This window comes from Chiloscyllium punctatum, chromosome 51 (assembly GCF_047496795.1).
Source record: "Chiloscyllium punctatum isolate Juve2018m chromosome 51, sChiPun1.3, whole genome shotgun sequence".
Classification (NCBI taxonomy): domain Eukaryota; kingdom Metazoa; phylum Chordata; class Chondrichthyes; order Orectolobiformes; family Hemiscylliidae; genus Chiloscyllium; species Chiloscyllium punctatum.
In genome coordinates, this window is record NC_092789.1 from 9,712,657 (window position 1) to 9,729,733 (window position 17,077).

The following is a 17,077-nucleotide window of genomic DNA, read 5'->3' on the forward strand; positions in this document are numbered from 1 at the left end:
GTGAGATAAATTCATGCCCCAGAAGATCAAGCAAGGGCACAACACCAGCAGCAATTAAAATACGTACCAACACCAGTGCCAGACACCCAAAGAGAAAAGGCCTCATTCATTCCTCTTGCCCTCACAGACACAGTGACCTGCTGGAGAATAGAAGGTCATTATTAATCTGCAGAACATACTGTGGTTTATCCTGACCTCAGGCTCATTGACGTTAGCCCTACGTTGGAACAGTTAATGGGACAGTTCACTCACTAAGAGCACAGCGTGGATCCAATCTTCAATTTTGAACTGTGATTATTAACTACAGGGTAGTCACTCATCTATAATAAAGAGTCTGGGTGTTACAGTCACCTCACCATGACTCTGAACGACTCTAAAGAAAAAGATGAAATCACTGCTCTTGCTTCTCATCGTCCAAGTGCTTGTCGAACCCATCACTGCAGATGAAGAATTGAGACCATGGTTCTTCCTTCCAGGTTACATTTCTATGTAAACGAATTGTAGCACCATCAGCTTATCAAGTGTTTGCTGATTTGGATTGGAACTTGACTGGGTTTTTTTTTGTCTTCTTTCAATCAGCCCAGATTCTCATTCCTCCCTGTTCTGAAATGAAGTTACGGTCTTATTTTGGATAATTTTCGAAGAACTGTTCGATTTAATTGTTTACCCACAAAAACTATCCCACAAGGTGATGTCCTTAGCTGCAATGTTTGCACGTTGCTTTATCCCTGATGAAGGGCATTTGCCCGAAACGTCGATTTCGCTGCTCGTTGGATGCTGCCTGAAGTGCTGTGCTCTTCCAGCACCACTATCCAGTATAAACGTTTTCAAATGTCTCTTTGCCCCGCCCGCCCCCGATCTCTTGAATATCCTTCATGATCGACACCATTTCGTGATATTCATGCCACTCGAATTGTCAAATTCAAACTCATCTTATGCTGATCAATCCAAGAGATCAGACAGTTTGTCTTTTTTTTCGAATTTTATTCAGCTGCCTGAGCAGAGAGCTGTGGAATGCGCTCCGTATAAATGCAATCAATTGCCTCAAAGATTCCTTGAAATCAATCATGTTTCATTTTTTTTCTGGTAACGTACTCGTATATATCCTTCAGTTTTTTTTTTCATTTCAGAGGAAAGAAAAGACTGTGCATAGAGCTGATCGACATTTCCGTTGGTTAACTCATATTGGAATCACCGAGGACAGTTCTGATCTCAATACTATTCAGTGTGACACTACTTTGAACACTGTGCGTAGCGACGTCCCTTGGTAAGACAAATGTATAACACTTTAAATCGTTATACTCTCCTTATCCCTTAGTTACACGACAATGAGAGCACTGTGCACAAAGATGGACTGGATGTCACTTCGTTTAGTCACAGTAGAAGCAATGCGTACTTCCCTTACTTAGTCCAAACTGGAAGCAAGATGCACTGTCCTTCACGCCATATCCCTTAGTCAGACTATACTTTGTTCACTCAACATAGATAATGTCTCAATCTCCTTCAGTAAGACCACAATCAAGTCACCCCTAAACCTTCTTTTCTCCAATGAATACAGCCCCAAGTGCCTCAGCCTTTCCTCATACGATCTTCCTACCATACCAGGCAACATCCTGGTAAACCTCCTCTGCACCCATTCCAGTGCCTCCACATCCTTCCTATAGTATGGCGACCGAAACTGCACACAATACTCCACATGCGGCCGCACCAGAGTCTTATACAACTGGAACATGACCTCAGGACTCCGGAACTCAATTCCTCGACCAAGAAAAGCCAGTACGCCATATGCATTCTTCACCGCACTATTCCTGTGTGGAAACTTTCAAAGATCTGTGTACATGGACACCAAGATCCCTCTGCTCATCCACACTACCAAGTATCCGACCATTAGCCCAGTACCCCATCTTTTTGTTACTCTTACCAAAGTGAATCACCTCACACTTAGCTACATTGAACTCCATTTGCCACTTTTTTGCCCAGCTCAGCAGCTTGTCTATATGCCGCTGTAACCTGTCACATCTTTCCTCACTGTCAACAACTCCACCAACTTTCGTATCATCCGCAAACTTGCTCACCCAACCTTCTAGCCCCTCCTCCAGGTCATTTACAAAAATTACAAACAGAAAAATGACAAACAGTATATTTAAGTATATTTTCCTGTTTTTCTGGCTTCTTCAACTCTTGTGCACTCCAGAGAGGAACTTGCAAGCAATCCCCTTGTCTTCCACAAGAACTCCGTTCCAGTGGGATTTGTGAAATTGGTCTATACTGCTGCAAGAGAAAATTGATGGACAGTAAAAAATATCTGAAGTGAGACCCGTCTGAGGCACCAAATGATGCAAGCTGTTACTTCTGTAAACCGACTGTGTTCCTTTGCGTGGATCCAATGACCCTGACTTCCTGCTTTGTAAATCATATCAATAAAATTCTTTGCAATGTCTGTTGTATAAACCCGATTCTTTCGTTCATATGATCGGAGAGAGAGAGGAGGTCACACAAACACAGGCAGAATCTTTCATATCTTGCCGTTCCAACTGTGTCATCCTCATCTGTCGGTCTTGTCGTCCACAACGTAAAACAACAGGAATAAACTGTTGGAGAAGATTCAACAATCGATATTGTTCTGGCTTTCGAATTTGATCCGCTTTCACCGTGAAGGTCCCGGGTTCTCCAATGACCAGTCGAATTGATCGAGGTTTGATCGCCACATTTTGCCTGCAGGTCGTGGCGGTAGAACCAGAGGAAAGGGAAATAATGTCCTTGCCTTCCTTCTTACAAATCTTCCTGCCTCGCACACATCTGTCCACACCACCATTGTTAGAACTGAAGACCACACAGTCCTGGTGAAAATGAAATATTACTGCCACACTGAGGATACGGTTCTGTTGTTGGTTCCAGTCATTGTGCCAACTGGAGCAGATTCTGGACAGATCTGGAATCTCCGATCTGGGCAGCTATGTGGCGCCAGTGGAGTTCAATTTAATCACAATCTCCTAAAACACGGCATAGTATGTTCCTGGTGTGTAATCCCCTGCGGTCTTCACCTGAAAGATCCATGCAATTCATCTGACCTTGGCCTTGTGAAGAGATCGTCAAGGAGTTTTGCTGCGTCTGTTGAATTCATCATGCACGTGGCAGACATTGTTGCTCTGAACGTCCGTGGTCTGGGAGCAGACCTTTTTTAAATGTGTCTCTGAAGCATTAACTCTGTTTTTATAGAAACACTACAATGTGGAAACAAACACTTAGACCCACCGAACCCACACCAATCTCTGATCAGTATCCCATCCCAAAACAATCCATTAGCTTAAGAAGTACATTTCCCATGACTAATGCAGTGACCTACATTACTCTACAATGGATAAGCAATTTAGCATGGCCAATTCACCTAACTTGCGCATCTTTTACTGTGGAAGGAAACTAGAGCACCGGAATGAAACCACTCATATGCGGGACTTTTATGTATACATAGAGTCGCAGAGATGTAACAAAGCATGGAAACAGATCCTTCGGTCCAACCTGTCCATGCCGACCAGATACATGTGCAGCCAGAACTGCTGAGTTTCTCCAGAAATTTCCCATGTTGTTAATCTCTGAACCACGAGGCCCGTTTTCAAATTCTACTGATATTGAGATGAGTCCCACCGAATCGAGCTGATAGACGAACACTGTGCAATCGATAAAGAAATGGCAGTCTCTTCTCCCACAATCTCACGCCATTGTGAAATGCATCTATCTCTGAGCTTGATTTTTGTGGTCAATAGGGAAGATGCGGCAGGAGATGAAGCATTCTCCAGTCCAAAGGCTGAGCTTAATGGTAATATGACTTTGCATGTCCCTTTTACCTTCCCTCCCAGCCAGAAGGGAGAAGCTTCTTTGAGGCAGCAGGAGAGAAAGGCCAATTTGCTTACTCTCAGCTATGAAGATCTGACGACAAAGATACACACAGCTCTACGTGTCCCACATTGTGCTTTTCTGTGCCCAGTCAAAAATGTGGGACCCCAACAAGAGCCATCAGTCACTCACTGACCAACGCCTAGACTCTGAGATCAAGGACTACAATGCGTTGATCATCGAGAACTGAAAGATAATTCCCTTCCATGTCCTTTCATTCAATTTGGCACAACCCAACCTATGTGTCTTCAAGCAGATTTCTCTTAATTTATACATTTCAAAATTAGCTTCAAACCTCCACTTTGGTTTGTCCTATCGGATGGAGCAAGGGATTACTGGAAGGGTTTGCTCCAATAGATACCACTTATAGTGTCTGGCTCTTAGAGCTCGACAAAGGTTCACAGAAGAAACCAAACGGGGCAACCTTGACCATGGATGTTCAATTTGCATCAACCGGAGTCCATCCTGCTCCTTTACTGATTTTCCGTATTTCATTCAGCTGGCATTTAACATTTACACACAGAATGACATCAGTGCAACAGATCTTGCACATCACTACAGGATGTTGATTGTTTGATCAGCCTGTGCATTTATTGCTTCCACTGCTTCAACAGTGTCACATCGACAATGTATTGCTGCTCCAAGTCACAGGAAGAAAGCTCCACCCTACATTTCCTTGTAGTCTGTTTTCTCAATTCTCCTGACCTCCCTGTTCATGCATTCACCATCTGTTTGCATCTCTCGTTCTCTCCCAAACTATCCCTATGTCCCTCCATGCCTATCCGTACATCTGCTCACAGACCTCTCCGTGAATCTCTCTCCATCTCTCTTTCCTCCCCGTTCCACATCCGTTTCCTATCTGTTTTTTGTCATTGTATCTTTCTTTCTCTATCCTGATGATACATGAGTTGATTATCTCTGTGTTTTACATTTTTACCTCCTGCTGTCTCTCAAAATCTCTCTCTCTCTTTCTGTTTCCCTGATGTATCAAAATGCTTTAGATGCTGAAATAAAGTCAGAGATTCGTAGTGTTGTACAGCATGGAAACCGACACTTCGGTCCACCACTTCCATGCCGATCAGATATCCCAATCCAATCTAACGCAACCTGCCATCACCAGGCCCATATCAATCGAAACCCTTCCTAGTCATATATCCATCCACGTGCCTTTTAAATGTTCCAACTCTATGAGCCACCACCACTTCCTCTATATTCGATATATAGATATGCCCTCTGCTTGAAAATGTTGTGCCTTAGATTTTTTTTACCCTTTTCCTCTTTCAACCTTAACTTATACCCTCTAGTTCTAGACTCCCCCACCACAGGTAAATGGATATTTACCATATCTGTACTCCTCCCGTGATTTTGTAAACTTCTATACGCATCCGACACTTCAGGGAAAACTGCTCCAGCCCATTCAACCCCTCCTCATAGTTCAGAAATCTCCAAACCTGGCAGCATCATCATACGTCTTTTCTGAACCCTTTCAACTTCCACAAATTCCTCGCCATAGGATGGAGAGCAGAATTGACAGCAATATTACAAACGAGACCTAACTAATGCCCTTGAATGTGGCAACATGACCTCCCAACTCCTGTATTCAATACTCTGACTAATAAAGGAAAGCATACAAAACGCCTTCTTCATCATCCTATCTACCTGCGACTCCACTTTCAATGAGGGTTGATCTTGCACTCCAAGGTCTCTTTACTCAGTAACATTCTCTAGGACGTTAGCATTAAGTATATAAATCCTGCTAAGTTGTGCTTTCCCGAAATGGAGTACCTCGCATTTATCTCAGCAAAATTCCATCTGCCAATTCTCAGCCCGTTGGCCCATTTGATTTAGATCCCTTTTTAATCTGAGGTAACCTTCTTCAATGTCCTCTACATCTTCAATTTTGGTTTCTTCTGCAAATTTACTGACGATGCCTCTGATACTTACATCCAAATCATTTACGTAAATGACGAAGAGTAGTGAACCCAGCACCGATTCCTGTGGTATGCCACTAGTGACAGACCTCCAGTTTGAACAACACAAATCCACTAACACTCTCTGTCTTCTACCTTTGGGCCAGTTATTCATCCATTTATTCCAAGAGATATAATCTTGCTAACCAATCTCCCATGTGGAACCACGTCGAACGTCTGACTGAAGTACTTAGAGATCACATCTAATGCTCTCGCCTCATCAATCCTCCTTGTTAATTTTTCAAAAGACTCGATTAAATTTGTGTGACATGGATCCCCATGCTCCAAGTTGTGTTGACTATGACTCCTTGCCTTTTCAAATACTTGTGCATCCTCTCTCTCATGATTCCCTCAAGCAACTTGCTCACCTTCGACGTCAGGCTCACTGATCAACAGTTTCCTGGCTTGTCTTTACCAACTTTCGTAAAGAGTGGAAAAGAATTCGCCAAACTTCAGCTGTTCGCCACTCCACATGTGATGATCAATGCTATGTATATCTCATCAAGGGGCCCAGCAATCACTTCCCTACCTCCCCGCAGAGTTCTTGCTTACACCTGACATGGTGTTGAGGATTTATCGATTTTTATGCGTTTCAAGGCATCCAGCAATTCGTCGTCTGGAAAAGACATTTTTCAAGATGTCACCTTCCATTTACCTTAATACTATATCTCCTATATCCTTTTCCACAGCAAACATTGATGCAAAATACTCGTTTAGTGTCTCCTTCATCCTCTTCGCCTCCACACAAATGCCGCCTTGCAGATCTTTGAGGGGCTGTATTCTCTAAACAGTTATCTTTCTGTAAATGAATCTTTTATTTTATTCACTTGTGGATCTGGCATTTAACGACATTCCTAATTTACGCTTAAGAAGGTAGCTTTAGTTCCTTCGTGAAATGCTATGTTCCATGTTTAGTAGGTAGAGTCCACTGTGCCAGTCCGGAGGGAATTCCAAACTTTTGACTCAGCAGTTATGAAGGAAGGGGGGTAAATTTCCATGTCAGGACAGCGAGTGGCTTGGAGGGGAACGTGCATGGTGTCGTGATCCCATACATTGGTTACTTTGTTCATCAAGATGGAAGTCGTCGTTTGTTTGTAAAGTGCTGCCTGAAGATCTTTTCAGAATGTAATCCTTTTTGTAGTTGATACACATTACTGCTACTGTGCCTTTCAAGCGGAGGAAGGGTGTACCTGTCGATGGGTTCCCGAAACATTCGTCCTGTTTTCGCCGCGCAACTGGTGCCAGACCTGCAGAGTTATCCAGCAATTTCACTTTTCGGTTTGAAGAATGCTTGTTGAATGTGGTAAAAACAATTATTGCAGATGCTGGAAACCAGATTCTGGAGAAGAGTCGTGCTGGAAAAGCACAGCAGTTCGGGCAGCATCCGAGGAGCAGGCAAATCGACGTTTCGGGCAAAAACTCTTAATCAGGAATACAGGTAGAGTGCCTGAAGGGTGGAAAGATAAATGAGCGGAGGGTTGAATGTCGGGTCAGCCAGGTGGACTGATATACCTGTGATAATGTTAACTCTCTGGGGTATTGTAGAAGTTGCACTCATTCAGAACTTTAGAGAGTATTTTATTACTTTCCGGACTTTTGATTATCGATGGTAGAACGGCATTAAGAAGTGATTCAGAAGATGAATTAATCGCTGCAAGATTCCCTTATAGTGACTCTACTGATCTGATGACTCCAGTTCAATTTCTATTCAATGTAAATCCCCTTGGTTTTCATCTGGAGGGAATTCAATGTTGGTAATGCCATTGAATGTCAACGGGCTATGGTTAGTTTCACTCTCAATGGAAAACCCCAAGATGTTGTCGGATGGGCAGCATTCTGTGACAGTGACCTCACTGAACTTCAAAGGACAATGATTAGCTTCACTTTTAGTGGTCATCATCAGCATGTTAATCGTCAGGGAAGTGGATAATTCGATGATGGCAATCCCATTGAATGACATGAGGCAATAAGACGATTTGCTGTCAATGGTAACCCCAGGATGTGGATAGATGGGTTGTGGGCGGTGGGCGGAATCAGGGATGGTAACGCCATTGACTATCAAAAGGTAATGTTTCTAGAGTGTCTTATTAACTTGGCCATTGCCTGGCAATTGTATGACACAATGGTCCCCTGCCAGTTTTCAGCACAGAGTACTCGTGTAACAGTCATTGCCGGTTTAATTAAATATTTACCCACGAAAGGAAATTGTCCGGCTGTCAGTCACGATTCTGTTTGACACCCTTCAGTGAAGTTCAAAAGGGTGTGCTGGTGCAGAGTATGCACCAATCACGAATTGTCTGTTTAAGGGAACAGTGCATCAGCGGTGGATATTGACTGTTCATTCGCTCTTGATAAGATACTGCGTTCAATATCATAGGTTCATAGAATCACAGCGTCATAGAGATGCACAGCATGGAAGCATTCCCTTCGGTATAAATCTTCCTCTGGCAGCACATTCCAAACATGCACCAACTCCATATGAAAAAGGTCCCTGTTAAATGTTATTACTCTCTCGTTAAACAAATGCCCGCTTGTTTGGACACCACATTCTGGAGATAAGGCGTTGTCTATTCACCCTATCCGTGCCTATCATGATTTTACAGAAGTGTTTAAGTTCATCCCTCAGCTCCTGATTCACCAGGAAAATTTGCCCGAGCCGTTTAAACTCACCCTCTACCTCAAACACTCCAATCCAAGTAACATCCTTGTAAATTTTTTCTGAACCCTTAAGATTCACAACATTCCTCCTATAATAAGCAGAACGGAATTGCACACTACCTTCCAAAAGTGACCGAGACAATGGCTTGCTCAACCATAATATGCCCTCCCAACTGCTATACTCTATGCAGCGATGCAGGAATTCCAAACGCAACCCTCACTATCCTACCTATCTGAAATAGCACTCCCAAGGTTCAATCTATTACTTGTTGTGAAACGTTATGTGTCCGCATGGCAAGAAAAAGCAGACATGCACGTACATATTCTCACACAGACATACGTATACGCTCACCCCCAAAGCCCACACAGAGTACAGAGTGAAAACATGAGAGAAAATTGGAGATGTAGGCGAAGGAATGAGGAGACAAACCTGGAGAAATGAAGGAATACAGCCAATACAGAAGGAGGGATGTTATATATTTGGTGAGAGGAGGGGATAGAGGGAACTGAGAAATGTGATGGAGAACAGGAACGATTAGAAATAGACAGGAACAGCATCGAGAATGAGAGGGTGAGGAAAATGAAGAACACGGGATTACGAGAGAATGAGAGACAATTGTGAAAAGGAAAGGCGAACAGAAGACTTGTTTTCTATGACAGACCAAGGGCATCCCAGAATTCTAAGCAACAAAACTATTTACAAATCACTTTGACTGCTTATGGCAAACAATGTGCACACGGAAAGCTCACACAAACAGCCGAATTGTAATATGTGCTCATCTTGCTACTGACGGGGTAACTACTGCTGCCATGGTAACAGTGAGAGATCTGTGACTGCGTCACTCGGCGTCGGCCAATCCGTAGCAAAAAGGAAATTGTGTGGGTAGCTGTAAATTTTGTCACACGGTGAGCTGAAAGTTTCGCAGCAATGCAGAATGATTCTGATTTTGGTCGGTGAATGCAACAAAGTGGACTGTTCCATTCTTATGACCACGGTTGGAGCCCAATCCTCAGACGCCCTGTGGGACAATACATTATAGAACATAGAACATAGAACAGTACAGTACAGAACAGAACAGGCCCTTCAGCACCCGATATTGTGCTGACACATTGATCCTCATGTATGCACCCTGAAATTTTTGTGACCATATGCATGTTCAGCAGTCTCTTAAATGTCCCCAATGCCTTGCTTCCACATCAGCTGCTGGCAACGCATTCTATGCTCTCACAAAACTCTGTGTAAAGAATCCGCCTCTGACATCTCCTCTATACTTTCCTCCAACCAGCATAAAACTATGTCCCCTCGTGTTAGCCATTTCTGCCCTGAGAAATTGTCTCTGGCTATCAACTCTTTCTATGCCACTCATTATCTTGCATACCTCAATTAGGTCCCCCTCCTCCTCCTTTTCTCCAATGGAAAACGTCCGAACTCAGTCTACCTCTCTTCATAATATTAGCCCTCCAGTCCAGGCAGCATCCTAGTAAACCTCCTCTGAACCCTTTCCAAAGAATCCACATCTTTCCTATGATAGGGCGACCAGAACTGGACGCAGTATTCCAAGTGCGGTCTAACCAAAGATTTATAGCGCTGCAACCACATCTCACGACTCTTAAACTCAATCCCCTTGTTAATGAAAGCCAAACTACCATATGCTTTCTTAGCAACCCTGTCCACTTGCGTGTCCATTTTCACGGATCTATGTACCTGCACACCAAGATCCCTCTGTTCCTCCACACTGCCCAGAATCCTATCCTTAATCCTGGACTCAGCTTTCAAATTCGACCATCCAAAACGCATCACCTCGCATTTAACCAGGTTGAACTCCATCTACTACCTCTCAGCCCATCTGTGTATCCATTGACAGCCTTCTCTACTGTCAATGACACCTCCAACTTTTGAGTCGTCTGCAAACTTGCTGATCCATTCTTCAATCCCCTCATGCAAGTGATGAATAAAAATTAGAAAGAGTAGAAGCCAAAGGACAGAGCCCTGCGGAACACCAGTCCCCACTGACTTCCAGGCAGAATATTTTCTTTCTACTACCACTCGATGTCTTCTGTTGGCCAGCCAATTCTGTATCCAGACAGCGATGTTCCCCTGTATCCCATTGTGAATGAGCTTACCATAGGTAACCTTATCAAATGCCTTGCTAATGTCCATATACACCACATCCACAGTTCCACCCTAATCAACTTTTCTAGTCACAACCTCAAAGAACTCGATAAGGTTTGTGAGGCATGACCTGTCCCTCATAAAGCCGTGTTGACTGTATTTAATTAAGCCATGCTCTTTCAGATGGTCATAAATCCTATCCCTCAGAATCCTTTCTGACACCTTGCAGACGACAGACGTGAGACTTACTGGTCTGTAATTGCCTGGGATTTCCCTATTTCCTTTCTTGAAGAGAGGAATTACATTTGCCTCTCTCCAATCCTCAGGTACGACTCCAGTGGAGAGCGAGGATGCAAAGATCTTCGCAAGTGGCGAAGCAATCGCATTTCTCGTTTCACAAAGCAGCCGAGGACAAATCTGGTCCGCGCCTGGCGACTTGTCAATCTTAATGTTTGCCAAAATTTTCAGCACATCAGCTTCTTCTATCTTTATCCATTCCAGCATGCACACTTGCTCTCAAAGGTTTCATTCAATACAAAGTTCGTTTCTTTCGTAAAGACAGTAGCAAAAAACTCATCTCGGGCTTCCCCTACCTCCTCGGACTCCACACACAAGTTCCCTCTGCTATCCCTGACGGCCTTACTCTTTCTTTGACCATTCTCTTATTCCTCACATAAGTGTAAAATGCCTTTGTATTCTCCGTAATCCGTTCTGCCAAGCCTTTCACGTGCCCCGCACCCCAGCTCACCTCGCCTGCCTGTAATCCTCTAGAGCTGAGCTTGACCGGAGCTTCGTCCACCTTATGTAAGGTACCTTCTTCTTTTTGACGAGACGCTCCACCGCTGTCGTCATCCAAGGTTCCTTTATCTTACCCCTTCTTGCCTGTCTCAGAGAGACATATTTATTCATCACTCGCAACAATTGGTCACAGAAATTGCATATGGTCACAGAAATTTGAGGGTGCAAAAATGAGGATCAGTGGTCGGCACAACATCGAGGGTTGAAGGGCCTGTTCTGTGCTCTACATTTCTATGATCTAACAACTGTTCCTGAAACAGTCTCCATATATCTATAGTGCCTTTACCATGGAACAATTGCTCCCAATCCATGCTTCCTAACTCATGTCTAATCGCATCATAGTTTCCTCTTCCCCAATTAATTATCCTCCCATTTTGCCTAATCCTCTCATTCCCCAAAGCTATGTAGAATGTGAGGCAGTTACAGTCACGACCACCAAAATGCTCTCCCAGCACAAGATCTGATACCTGCCTCGGCTCATCTCCGAACACCAAGTCTAGAATGACCCCTCCACTTGTCGGCATGTCAACGTCCCGAGTTAGGAAACCCTCCTGAACACACCTTACAAAAACAGCTCCATTTAAATCTTCTGCTCGAATGAGTTTCCAATCAATATTTGGAAAGTTAGAGTCACCCATTACAACAACCGTACTACATCCACACTTATCCAAAATCTGCCGACCTATGCTTTCTTCAATCTCCCTGCTGCTATGGGGGACCTGTAGTACACCCATAACGAGGTGACTGCTCCCTTGCTGCTCCTAATTTCCACCCATATTGACTCGGTAGGCAGATCTTCCTCGACAATGGAAGCTTCCTTACCTGTGATACCCTCTCTGATTAGTAGTGCTACATCCCTTCCTCTTTCACCCCTCTCCCTATTCTTTTTAAATGCTCAAAACACTGGAAAATCCAGCAACCATTCCTGCCTCTGAGAAACCCATGTCTCTGTTATGTCCACAACATCATATCTCCAGGTACTGATCCATGCTCTAAGTTCATTACTTTTATTCCTGATTCTCCTTGTGTTAAAGCAAACACACTAAATGATCCCTTTGTTACTTTCCAGGAAAATCCTTCCCACTGGCTTGTCTACCTCTTGCCATTGCCTCATCTGCATCAACTCTCACCTCCGGTATATAGCCCAGGTTCTCACCCCCTGCCATACTCGTTTAAAACCTCTCGAAATACTTGAGCAAATCTTCCAACCAGGACATTGGTCCCCTTCTAGTTCAGATGCAAATCGTCCTTCTTGTACAGGTCCCACCTTCCCCAGAAGGCATCCCAATTATTTACATATCTGAAGCCCTCCCTGATACACCAGCTGTGCAGCCACGTGTTAGGCTGCGCTCGCTCCCTGTCCCTCGTCGCACTATCTCGTGGCACCGGTAGCAAACGAGAGAACACGACTCTGTTCGTCCTGCTTTGCAGTTTCCATTCTAACTCCCTGAAATCACTTTTTATATCCTAAATCCTTTTTTCTGGCTATATATTCAGTGCCAATATGTAACACGATTTCTGGCTGTTCGCCCTCCCCTTTTAGAACCTTATACACCCGATCGGAGAAGTCCCGGACCCTGGCACCAGGGATGCAATGTACCTTCCGGGAATCCCGATCCTGACAACAAAATCGCCTGTCGATTACCCTAACAATCGAATCCCCTACCACGAGTACTTTTCTATTCTGCCCCCTTCCCTTTGCCACAGTGTCAGGCTCAGTGCAAGAGAAGTGACTACTATGGCTTTCCTCTGATAGGTCATTCCCCCCCCAGCAGCATCCAAAACGGTATACTTATTGCTGAGGGGAATGTCCACAGAGGATATCTGCACTGTCTGTCTGTCCCCTTTCCTCCCCCTAACTATAACCCATCTATCCTTGTCCTGAGACTCAGGAGTGACCAACACCCGGTAACTCCTCTCAATTACCACCTCAGCCTCCTGAATGATCCGTAGTTCATCCAGCTCCAATTTCCGAACACGGTTTTCAAGGAGCTGGAATTGCGTGCACTTCCCACAAGTGGAGCCAGCGGAGATGTGTGCCATATCTCCCACCTGCCACATTATAGAATCATCTGAAATCTCACATAAAGGGCTCGTCAGAGGAGCACAGTGTAAGGTGGGATAAACAATGCTTTTCATCCTTGCAACCTTGATGCCGCTGGAAACCTTTGTTTCCAACAATATATATCATATTTTTCTTTTACCGGGTACATCTCTGAGTGAAGAGTCTGCTGAAATAATGATTGACCCGGGGATGTCCATTCAGCCTGTTTAACCTGTACTGACATGTAAGTGAAACGTGGTTGCGCTGTGTCGTCGTACCATCAGCAAATCATAGTTCCAGGATTTGTAAAAACACATCCTTTCCAGATGGAAAACTATCATTTTCAAAAGATGATTTACAGGATAATTTTTAATAGAGTAGCGAAAATGATCTATCCTGAGTCCCCTTGTATCTCCCTCGAACATGTAGCATTTGGGGATGATTTCCATCAATTCTAAACCACGGATACAAGTGTGTGTGTGTGTGTGTGTGTGTGTGTGTGTGTGTGTGTGTGTGTGTGTGTGTGTGTGTGTGTGTGTGTGCGCGTGTGTGTGTGTGTGTGTGTGTGTGTAGGTTTAGATGTGGTGTATTTGTGAGAATGGTTGTGGGTGTGTTTGGGTGTGTGATAGTGTGGTGTGTGCGTGAGAATGGCTGTAGGTGTGTGTGGATGGATGTGTGTATGTTTGTGTGGAATCCTGTTAATTCCTTTTGGTAGAGTGTGCGTTTGTGGGGTTGTATGTGTGAGTGTGAGATGGTGTGGGTTTAATAGGTGTATGACAATGACTGTGTATTCTTAACATGTGGTGTGTGTGAGGGGCGAGGTGTGAGTGAATGTGTGTCAGTTTGAGTGAGTGTGTGTGGGTATGTTTGTGGATGTGTGTGGGGTGTTTGGTGTTATGTGTGTGTGAAGTGTGTGGGTTTGTGGTGTGTATGGACTGTGTCCGTGAATGGCTGTGGATTATTGGATGTGAATGTGGGTGTGCATGTGGTTGTGTTTACGTGAGTGCGTGGATGCGTGTGGGTGTGTGATTGGGCGTGGGGGTGTATGTGAGTTTGTATTTGTGTGTTTGTGTGTGGGGATGTGTGCGTGGGTGTGCAGTTGTGTGTCTGTAGGTGTGTTTTGTGTTTGAGTGCATGCGCTTGTGGGTGTTCGTGTGTGAGTGGGTGCGCACGCATTTGTCCGTGTGTGTGTGTATCTGGGTAGGTGGGTGTGTCTGTGTGTGTGAATGTGTTTGTGTATACATTTGAGTGCATGTGCGTTGGTGTGTATGGGCGTGTGTGTGTGAGTGGCTGTGGGGTGTGCTTGTCTGTGCATGTGCGTGGATGTGTGTGCTTGTGTCTGGGTGCACGTGGGTGTGTTTGGACGTGTGTGAGTGTGCGTATGAGTGTGTGTGCGTGCGTGTCGATATTTGAGGGTACATCTGTGTGGATATCTGTGTAAGCATGTATGGGTGCATGTATGCGTATGTGTTTGTGGGTGTGCGTGAATGTGTGGGTGTGTGTGTGTAGGAGTGTGTGAGTGGATATGCGTGTGCATGTGGGTACTGGTGTGTGTTTGTGGGAGTTTGTGTAAAAGCGTGAGTGCGTGTGTATATGTGTGGGTGGGTGGGTGGGTGTAGATGTGGGTGGATGTGTGAGGATATGTCATTGTGTGTGTGTAGATGTGTGTTTATGTATGTGGTGAATGTGTGTGAGTTGTTTCTAGGTGTGCGGCTTAGTGTGTGGGTGTGTGTGCGTGTCTGTGTGTGTCCGTGTGTATCTCTGTTTCTGCTTGTGTGCTCATATCCAATCCTTCCCCACCTATGAGCATTCAGATTGGATCAATAAGACAGAGAGAAAGAGGAAGAGATCGATTGACAGGCACTGTCCTCAATATTTATTGCCAGTATGAGAGAGGGCAGGGTGATAAGGCGGGAGGAGTCTTGAGTGGCAACCTAAGCTGTGTAAAAATGGAAGACTTGGGAGCTGGGACAGCCATCTCCCCATTTCCACCATTTCCACGCCATTGGGCTTTCACTCATGGAAGATGGAGACCGTCTAGGTCATCAGCATATCCAACATCACCAACTCCTTCGACCTGCAACAATGGGTGCACTGGTAGCACTTGGCTCTGCTCTTCAGTTCGTCCCCTCGGCAGGTCTGCTCTCGGCACAGGCTTCACAACTTAACACATGTGGCTCCAGTCTCTGAGAACGAAACCAGCGAGGCTGAGGATTAGCCAGGATTCCTTTCAACCCACTCACACACCACGTCAGGATTACCGATGGTGAAACCTGAACAGCCCGGAGTGGGAGCAAATAGGGTCATGGGGATCGCGCACGTGAGTCTTTCATCTCTGCAAACAAACACCCATGAAATGTTTTTGACTCTGCATCTTTTTTCTAGTTTCGGACAGAGTGTGGATGCGAGGCATTTGGAGTCTGCCACCACGCCCAGAAAAATACCTCTAAACCTGCTCCACAGAGCGCCTGACAAACCTGTGTCTCCGACTTGCTCTGTTCTAAAGCTTCAACGCAGATATCGAATTCAATGATTGCTATCTCTTCACATGGGCTGTGCCTGAATGGTTGGATCTGGCAGCATATGTGGGCGGATGCTGGTGTGTCACAGTGACTTGTGCTGATGTGCAAGAGAATGAGTTGTTATTTAGTAGTTTTAAATACATTAAGGTTGTGGGTTACAAGTTGGAAATTGACGTTGAGTAAGATGATCACCTTTCAGCATCTTGAGGTACGGAATCGGCCGACTCCTGCTCTTAGGTCATATGTTTCTGGTTCTGTGTGTGTGTGTGTGTGTGTGTGTGTGTGTGTGTGTGTGTGTGTGTGTGTGTGTATTTGTGTTTCTCTCTGGCTGTGTGTCTGTTTGTTTCTCTGGTCCACAAAGCCTCAGTACCAAGCAACGAAAAGGCACTGCCATACAGCGGACTCACAGGGATCGGAGGGTGCCTGGGGCCAGTGGGGTGGTGTGAAATAAGCTGAAGCCAGCAGTGTCCTTTCAATCCGAGAGCCAGACTTTCGATTACTTCCCACCCACATGCACCCACGTGGTAGCGACTCACCTTGGTAGATGAAATGCCTCCGTGGCAAAAGACCGGCCCCAGACAGAGACAGGGCGAGGAGTTCAAGGATGAGTAGGAAGAATACGCCTTTCACCTTCTGGTCTGCTCCGCGGAGCCTGGAGAGGTCAGAGCGAATCTGAACCCGTTTACAAACCTACTTCCACGGGAATGGTCTCGAACGTCAAGTGGCAAGTGAGAAGCGAGGCCTTCCAACCAGATGAAAGAAAGATAGTAAGAACAATCGGACTGTCAATATCGGCAAAGGCTCCCAACGTCTGTCTCTGTCTCTCACTTTGTTTCTGTCTTGTCCTCATACTCTCAATCGTGTTTCTATTTCTCTCTCACTCTGTCATTCTTATGTCTCTCACTCTCTGTCTTTCTCTCACCTTCTGTCTCCCTCTTTTATTGCTCACTCTTCTCTTTTTCTTTCTTACTGTGCTGAACCTCTGTCTTGCTGTCTCACACCTTCTCATCTTTCTCACTCTGTCATTCTAACTTGCTCTGCTTGTATGTCCCTGTCTCTCTGACATCTACTCCCTCAT